Genomic DNA, 9,703 nt, shown 5'->3' with positions numbered 1-9,703 from the left:
AATTTCTGAATTTCTCTGTATATTGTTGTAGGAACGGAAAGATAAATGACGATGAAGGTGGATATATAGGCATTTAGCATGTTCTTTTATTCATGAAAGAATCCAGATGATGGTGTTATTAATAATGAAAATTAAATCGAACTTAAACATACCACACCATATTTCAATTTTTGTTTTGTGTCAGTCTCTTTGCAATGCCTATGAGCATATAACATTTTGATTTTTTTAATCAAACTTAAAGATAACAGTCATCCCAAACGTTATGGGCATCTTAGCCATTGCTAAGTTTAGAATGGTTAAACATTGGTTGAACATTTTCCCTTTTTTAAATTAACAAACTACCACACCTTCATGCAATAAAATGTGTCTCTCTTGGCTATTCTTCTTTTAGCCAGTGGCTGGGGCAAACTAACTGGTTGACATTTTCTGAAAGTAAGGCTGACCGTTTCTTTTGCACGATGTGGCCTGCCACTGAGAAGAGTCTTTCACATGGAACTGTGGATGCAGGAGTCGCTAGATATTTGCGAGCCAGCAGGGCCAGCTTGTCATGGGCTCCTGAATGAGCAGACCACCACTGCAAGGGACAGTCCTCCATACTAATGCAGGGCTCTGCCCTGTACCTGTGTATGTCTCTGCCAGGCTGCACCTCCTCATCAGAATCTGAATCTGAGCACATTTGTAGGAGCAGGCTCATTTTCTTCTTGGGTGGCCCATCTTCAGAAGTCTGTGGAGACCTTCTTTGTGATTGTTCATGCAGCATGCCTCCCAGTGTGGTCCACACCTCTTCTCTTTCACTCTTGGGCAGGGTCTTCAAGTCTTTAAAGCGTGGATCCAGGGCCATTGCAAGCTTGAGCATATATTGAGCACATATGCACAAGCAAAGTAGTCTAGCAGACCTGTACAATAGATTTGTCCACAAAAAGGCAGAATCTATTTTATCAGCTAATGGTCATCCTCTTCATCCTGAGTTTCAGTTGTTACCTTCTAAGTCATGTTTCAGATTCCCTGCAGTTAAAACCAATAGATATAGACTCTCATTTGTCCCCAGTGCCATTTCTCTACTGAACTCAGATTTTGGAGCCCGGGGCCGACATGGTGTTTTTGGTGCAGTGTGAGGTATGATTACCTGCTGTATGAAAGGTATTGTATTTGACACATAGTAGTTATTATTATTATTCTGATTTACATGGGTATGTCATGCAGGGATGCTTATCAGCATGCCTGTTTACACTCTGCACTATCTATATACTATCTGCATGTATGTTTGGTCTGTCATGTTGTACTTTCTGTCCTATGTTGTCTATTGATGTCTTGCTGCAAACAAAATCGCCCTTAGGGGACAATAAAAAGCTTTACTTACTTACTTACTTACTTACTTACTTACTTATGCAGGGTCCTCATCAGAGACCTCCATTACACGACGCAAGTGGCAGAGGGCAGGCAGTACAACAGAGAAGGATACATAGGCCTCCCCACCCAGGATCTCAGTTACATACCTGCAGTTGAATGAAACACACACACACACACACACACACACACACACACACACACACACACACACACACACACACACACACACACACACACACACACACACACACACACACACACACACACACACACACACACACACAGACATCATTAAGTTATTACAACAGAAGTTGGTAGTTTACAAAAAGGTAACATATAATTTCAATTTAATCAATTACATTTTATTTCAAACTATAGGCCTATTAATAATTAATATGTGGATTACTTACCGACAGGGCTCTAGAAGAGTCTCAAGTCTTTGCACCTCGTCCAAGGGCGTCAGTTTGTTTTTAGAAGTGGTGGGGACAATAACCATAAGCTTGAGTGTGGTTTGAAAAGTGCTGGGTACCCTTATGTAAGCTATTCATCCATTCAACGCTGCATTACAATATGCTCTACAGTGTATTGTCAGGTGTTGAAAATCCTATTCGAACAATAAAAGTTGAAAACCACATTTTGTGTTTTGGCTTGTTTTGCAAAACGGCGTTGGAAACACCAGGGTATTGGCTCGGGATATGTAAGACTAATACACACAGGACAAAGAACAGTGTTGGCAATTTAACACTTATCTTGACATCAACAAAGTTTACCAGACAAACAATGCCAGACTGTAAAGGGGGTACGAAATGAAACGAGGTACTGAGCATCAGCCTTTTGAAGACGAGCAAGGGCTGCTGGTAGCATATGTTATTCTGCATTAAAAAAATAAGAAAAAAACAAGCGCCCAGAGGAGAATTGCATCTGCCAAATCCTGACCACCAGTAAACACTTGCGAAGGACCAATGTAGACTTCACTCGTTACAACATCATAAGCAAATTGCCCGCAAATAAAATCCCCTACAGTTTCGGATAATCACACAGGTTATGCGAGAACATATTTATGTCAGGATAGGCCTACCAGGCTCCAAGTCGTCACATATCTCAATCAGACAAAACAACTATAACCACATTGGCATAGCAATCGCACCGTGTGTAGCTGCTACTAGCTGCAATCTATATATACAATGCATACTAGCTGGAGCACCAACCAGAATTAGATCACAATCGCTTAGGACCGTGGGTAACCTTTGACCAGGTCATCCCGAGCAAACAGAACCAGCAGCAAAGTTTACGTAAACCAATTTCTTACCTTATGTGGCCCTCCACATGCATGCTAGATGATGTATCCATATCGTTATCCAGTGTCACAAACATGCTTTTTATAGGAAGCAAAAGGACCGGCTATTTTCTGAATAAAAATGTAAATTTTGGCTGTCTGTCTTGAAACTTTTCCAGTGCGTTCACACCAAACGCAACGGGGATCCCATACAAAGTGAACGATAGACGCGTATCGGGCAAATTTTTTTGATTCGTCGCGCCACACTTTCGCCGTGCACAGGCGAGCGAGTTCACGAGGATTTGTGGCGCGACAAATCCGCTCGAGTTGAAATATTTCAACTTTGACACGAATTTCGCGTGATGACAGCCAATCAGCGTTCAACAGCGTGGCCACTGAGTGACATGTGTAACGTAACAGCCAATCAGCGTTCAACCGTCAAACTCAGTGCAGTGCAGTCCGGGGTGAACTGCAGCATGGAGGAGAAAGTGATTGTTGCCGCTTGCGACTCTCTGAGCTCTACGGTGGCGCTGAGCATTCACCAAATAAAAAAAAGTTTCACAGCTAATAAAGCCGTTAGCACACTCAGGATCTCGCAATTACGAGATATGGATCTCGTAATTACGAGAAAATATCTCGTAATTACGACATACGGATCTCGTAATTATGAGATAAGGATCTCGTAATTACGAGATAAAATATCATATTTACGACATAAGGATCTCGTTTACGAGAAAAGGATCACGCCTCTCATTCATCAATAACGTTGCTGGCTAGCTGCAGGCCGGCAAAGATGACGCTATCCGACGCTATCGTATTTAATCTCCTGCTCGGGTTGAGGCATTGGGAAATATTGATGTTCCTTAAAAGTGAGGAGGGCATTAAGTATGTCAACATTGCGCAGACATCTGAAGTCATTGGCCGGCAAAGATGGCGCTATCCGACGCTATCGTATTTTATTTCCTGCTCGGGTTGAGGCATTGGGAAATATTGATGTTCCTTAAAAGTGAGGAGGGCATTGATATAAGTATGTCAACATTGCGCAGACGAAGTCATTGGGACTGCTCAGGAGAAAAGCCGAGTCAGACCTGCTACAAGTGGCTCTCTTCCTGCAGGAGCAGTTGAACCAGTACGGGATGCTTCACGGATACAAATTGATGCATCTGAAATGCATCCAAGCAGGCTTGGTAGTCACTCATACTATCAATCTTTAAAGATATTTAAACTTTGACGCGACATTCGCGTGATGACAGCCAATCGGCGTTCAACAGCCTGGCCACTGAGTGACATGTGTAACGTAACAGCCAATCAGCGTTCAACCGGCCAACTCAGTGCAGTGCAGTCCGGGGTGAACTGCAGTATGGAGGAGAAAGTGATTGTTGCCGTTTGCGACTCCCGGAGCTCTTTATATCATATTATACAACGGGGGGCCTAAATCCAGCGATCTGTTTGGTTCCTAACTGTTGTATAATGAGCGTATACATAACTGCTATGACGCCCAATCATTTTGTGAAAGTATCACTCCGCGCCTTGAAGTGGAAACCGCTACAACCGTTCTCTCGGAGGGACGCTAAAGTGTGTTGCATAGCGACCGTCGTGCATTTTGAAGGCAGCCAGGAGGGACTACTTTTTTGTATTCTTTAATAAAACAGCTACTTTGACTTTCTTGTTGTTGTTTTTTTAAATGTAGTGTTAAATGTACTTATATTAATGCCCTCCTCACTTTTAAGGAACATCCATATTTCCCAATGCCTCAACCCGAGCAGGACATAAAGCACGATAGCGTCGGATAGCGTCATCTTTGCCGGCCAATGACTTCAGATGTCTGCGCAATGTTGACATACTTATATTAATGCCCTCCTCTCTTTTAAGGAACATCAATATTACCCAATGCTTCAACCCGAGCAGGAGATTAAATACGATAGCGTCAGATAGCGTCATCTTTGCCGTAAATATGATATTTTATCTCGTAATTACGAGATCCTTATCACATAATTACGAGATCCGTATCTCGTAATTACGAGATCTTTTCTCGTAATTACGAGATCCTTATCTCGTAATTACGAGATATTATCTCGTAATTACGAGATCCTGAGTGTGCTAACGGCTACATTAGCTGTGAAACTTTTTTTTATTTGGTGAATGCTCAGCGCCACCGTAGAGCTCTATATATAATAGTATATAATATAATATAATTGTATATATAATATCACAGCCAAAAGCTCTGTGCGCCTCCGGATGGCCGTAGCGCGGGGAGCTCATAGGAATTGGGCTTCTCGGGAGTCGGGGTTTGTTTACCGGCGTTGCTATGGGTTCCGGTCTTGTGTGTTCCAACGGTTTATTAGGTAGGCCTATCTAATAAATGATGTCTTCGTGCGCGCCTATCGCATTATTTTAGACTCGACGATTTTGGTTGAGTATGTCGCAATTGGTTTGCACATTTTTAAAAGTGGTGGGGACAAAATTCGTATTTCAAATAGTGGACACTATTTGAAATACCCCGTCCCCCCCGTAATCGACGCCTATGACTTTGTCCCATTCTGGTTGTGTCAGCATAATGAGTTTGTGCTGCTGTTGGTCCAGGGTTGCTTTTATTGCTGCTTGATTGCGGTTCAGACGCTTGACCATATCCACCGTCGAATTCCAACGTGTTGGAACGTCCTGGACCAGCGGCTCCTGCTTCTATCCAAGGGCAGCTTGTTGTGCTTGAAGCTCCGCGGTGTTTGCCGGACTGTGTTTGAAGTGGCCCACAATTTTGCGAGACTTGGACAATGCATGCACAAATCCGCTGTCAGAGAGGCTCACCGTGATGCTTCTCTGTAGGATGTGAGCTATGCAAGGCATGTGCTCAAATGTCAAAAGTCTAGCCGCAGCGATCATATTGTGTGCACTGTCGGTCCCTATAGTTGTGACTTTTCCTTCTATTTCCCACTTGCGTGCTACTGTTAGGAACTGCTCTGCACATGCTTCTGCAAAGTGACGCTCTTCTGTTTTCATTGTAGTTAGCGCAAACGACTTCAGTTCCCATGTTTTAGTGCTATGATGTGCAGTTACACCCAGGTAATTGTTGTTACTCACAGAGGTCCAGTGGTCTCCTGTCAGGGCGACATAGTCAGCTACAGCCAAATCCTCTTCTTTCTTTTTCTTTTCCGTTTTGTAGAGGTCGTGGATTTTAGTCATTACTGTGCCTCTTGACGGTGGCTTGTAGAATGCGTCGCGTGAAGCAACTTGTAACACTTCCGCGAGGCCCTTGTCCTCGACAATACTAATCGGCCGACAGTCTTTTGCAATCCATTTGGCAATTTTTTGGGTCAAGTTCTCAGAAATAGACTTACTTAATGCACGGCCTTCGGTGAGCGTTGTCTGAAGCAAGCCCCCTGGTCTTGCCCCAGAACTTGAAGCGCCGACAAACGCATGCTTAGCGTTGATATGGTACTTTAGGCTGGAAGTGCTTCGGTGAAACGAAAACTCCTTCTTGCAGAGTGTGCAAATCACTGCTTGTTTATTAAGTGTTCCATCTTTGTTTTTTTTATATTCAAACTTTCCATCCAGAGGGCCAACAACTTCTTCTTGTGTCTCAGCCAAAACTCTAGAGCGGCAAATAGCGGCGGCAAATAGCGGCGACAGGTGCAGAGCGGGAAATATTGGGCGGGTCATTTTGCGCATGCGTTAATGCGTTAAAGAAATTAACGCGTTAATTCCACAAATTAATCACCCTGCGTTAACGCGTTAATTTTGACAGCCCTAATTTATTTATATAAAAATGTGTATAGAAAATATCCACGATAATACATCATTAAATGTTAGACCCTTAGGGAAAATATAGGCTGTGTGTACTTCATATATCTAAATTCATGACAAAATCGCGAGGACTAGGATTGGCAGGAGCTTCTGATAGTACACTTGTTTCCGACAGATGGACTTCTCTGCAACGTCGATCAAGAAAGCCTGACAGTTATGGTGTGATCCGGAATCCTCGGACGCCAGCCTTCCGAGTGGGAAGTCGGGTAATCTCCAAGCTTTCTTGCCGCATTTCTCTGAGGCACGCCCTCTTTTTGTCTTCATCCCTCGGAATTCTGACACCGTGATTCCACCGGACGCGTACGCGCCGCGGAACGGCTGCGCCGCAGAACGGCTGCGTCCTCTGCCCTGCGTCCATTCCTACCGGGCGCGTAACGGCAGCGTAGCGCTGCCTTGCGAGACAGCCGTATTCACGCGATAATCCTAAACCTAATGTACTCACCTTCCACTCCCAAAACTATTGCAATTAAATGCCACGCTTTGTCCTTTCTGTCATTTTCCTTATAAAAATGATGGCTGGGCCGGGCCGGGTCCATAAAAAAAAAGAAAAAAAAAAAAAGAAAACCTCTAGTAAACCTCGTCGGCCCAAAAAGGCCTGCCAGCCCACCGGGCATTGCCCAGTACGCCCGATGGTCAGTCCAGCCCTGGTTGCCGACCCTCTGAGACCCTTTGATTGATTGACTGCTGACCTGGTGCCACCGGTCATGACGTAATAATGTTGACGTGAAGTTACATGAGCTGAGTATTGTGTTTTATTTAGAAAATTGACTGGATACTCTATGGCTTTTACTTTTTCACTTCCTGCCGTGCTCGATCTGCTCTGTTGAAATTGACGCGGTTTAGCAGCGGCTCGCGGCAAAAATAGAAGTGTGACGGAAAGATAGCGCCGTGGCGCGGCACGCCGCTCCTGAGACGCTGCTGAAACGTTCCGCGGCGCGCCCGGTGGAAATGGTCTCATTGATTAGAGTGAAAGCGATTAGCAGCGGTGACCGCGGCGCAGCCGTGCCGCGGCGTGTACGCCTCCGGTGGAATCGAGCCTTGAGAGCAGATTGAGAGCAGTGATGACGCTCTCAACAAAAGTGGCTGCGCCCGTGAAGAGATTTATTTTCTTTGTATGCACGTTGGTAATTTTAATGTTGATTTGAAATGCTCTTTTATATAAATACTCGATTACATTGCTGCTTTATTCCGGTCACCAATTTATGCATTGCACGGTCTTGCTGTGCGTGCAATACAATGCAAAGTTGTGTTGTTAGTTTTTGGGCTGGTTCCCTAAAAAGGCTAATGTAGCTTACAATAAATAACGACTAGCCAATTTCATGACACAATCACAAAGATAGACGGGAACGCTATGAATGCTCCGAGCAACTCGGAAGGCCCGCGTCCGAGGATTCAGGAACACCATTATGTCTGCTACCGACATAAAAAATACTCTTGCTGCTCCTTAGTGAACCAGCAGAGGGCGTTATGGTGTCACACATCGAGAATGCACACTAAAGGGACCCTGCTCTTCTCCATAGTCATAGCTTGGATGACGTTTACATTTACAGTAAATTTATCCAAAGCGATTTACAAGGGAGTCGTACTTGGCCGAACTACAAAATGAAGCATGTGTGCTTGCAGAAGAAAGTGACAGAGAGCCGAGTAGGACCATACGGCTCAAACTCTCTGACCAATCGGTGTGAACCATTTCAGCTGTTTACATTTGATTGTTGTCCTTGGAATCATCAAGCATCAATATTTTGAACTACACAACAATAGGCTGACCAAATAATTCAGCTAAATGTAGGCTAATAAAACAAAACACAGGTAGGGCTGTAAGAAAACAACATTAACAATGACTTATATATATAGGCCTATTTGATTAACTAAATTTCAGATTTCAAATATTCACATAAATCCAAGGCCTGTTAATCCCCGTGAGACTACCTGTCATTCAGGGCTATACAAAATCAACTGAATTTGATTGAGATTACAACTTTCATGATTATGAGCCATTTCAATCTGTAGAATCACTATCAATACAATCTATATTGTAAATTCAAATTAAACACAATAAATAAATATAAATCGATACATGTCAAGAAATCCATACATGCCCTGACATTAATAACATACCGTGTGTGGGGGTGTGTAAGCGCGCGTCTGTGTGTGTCTGTGCGTGTGAGTGGGCGTGTGTGTGTGTTCCTTTCGGACAGCACAAAGTGAGATAAACGAGAGGAGGCGTCACCTCAACAACATCCGACTCTCTCTCTCTCTCTCTCTCTCTCTCTCTCTCTCTCTCTCTCTCTCTCTCTCTCTCTCTCTCTCTCTCTCTCTCTCTCTCTCTCTCTCTCTCTCTCTCTCTCTCTCGCGGCGACATACAACAGGGGCAATCAAAAGGCGGGCTGGTTGGCGGATGATACAGAGCAGGAGCCCAGCGGTCCACCGACCAGCAGCCCTGTCGTCCTCTTGCCATTTGTCTCGCAACCACTTCAAAAAGTTGTTGAATGAATGTTAATAACAGAAGTTCAAGCAGTGAAAAGTCAGCCTGGTCCTGATGATGGCGGACAGATAGAAGACAGCAAGCCGTCACCACCAGGAAGAGGACTAGAGGACCAGGGCTCCCCGGGGGGGCACTAATGGGAAATCACGGACACTAAGGGGGACTCACGGACAGTAAGGGGACTCAAGGACACTAAGGGGGACTCACGGACAGTAAGGGGAATTCACGGACACTAAGGGGGACACGCGGTGCGTCAGCGCGGTGTCTGGATGACCCGATAGACGTCTCCTCCTGGTGTCTTGTCTCCAGGTCTTCAGCTCCGTTTCTGTTAACAACCCGGTTTGGACATTTACGCGCGCAACGGTAAGAAGAAGAAGAAGAAGAAGAAGAAGAAGACCAAGGGGAGTTCGGAATATGGCCCGGTCCGGGAGGTCGGAAGGGGGTTCCTGATCCAGTCTGTTCACCACGGAGGTCCACATGTAAGTCCCGCTTTCTTTCTCTGTCCTCTGCTGGTTCCTACCGACCGCACCTTCCTGCTACCTGATGAGGAACGACATTTTAACGCTCGTTAAAACTCTTTATTTTCTCTTTATATATTGTTTTTTTTCACCACACTGTGTGAACCAGTTTCAAATCTCTCAGTCCGATGCTGTGCGTGTGTTTTGGTTAACGTGTTTCATACTTTGCATACGAGCCTCTTCGTCATAGTCCTATCTAGTGGATGTTTTGTTACCTATAAATAGTGGCTCATTCTGAAATCTATTTGCCACTATTTTTAGCAATGTATTACG

At 44.5% G+C, this 9,703-nt stretch overlaps 1 pseudogene; it reads left to right on the top strand.

Moving 5' to 3' along the window:
- The first annotated feature begins 8,831 nt into the window (after positions 1-8,831).
- The window catches only part of LOC130376779 (sodium channel protein type 4 subunit alpha-like), a 257,529-nt pseudogene continuing 256,657 nt past the window's right edge, over positions 8,832-9,703 (top strand).

This window comes from Gadus chalcogrammus, chromosome 23 (genome assembly GCF_026213295.1).
Source record: "Gadus chalcogrammus isolate NIFS_2021 chromosome 23, NIFS_Gcha_1.0, whole genome shotgun sequence".
NCBI lineage: Eukaryota > Metazoa > Chordata > Actinopteri > Gadiformes > Gadidae > Gadus > Gadus chalcogrammus.
Note: the sequence above shows the minus strand (reverse complement) of the source record. Positions and strands in the feature narration are given on the sequence as shown.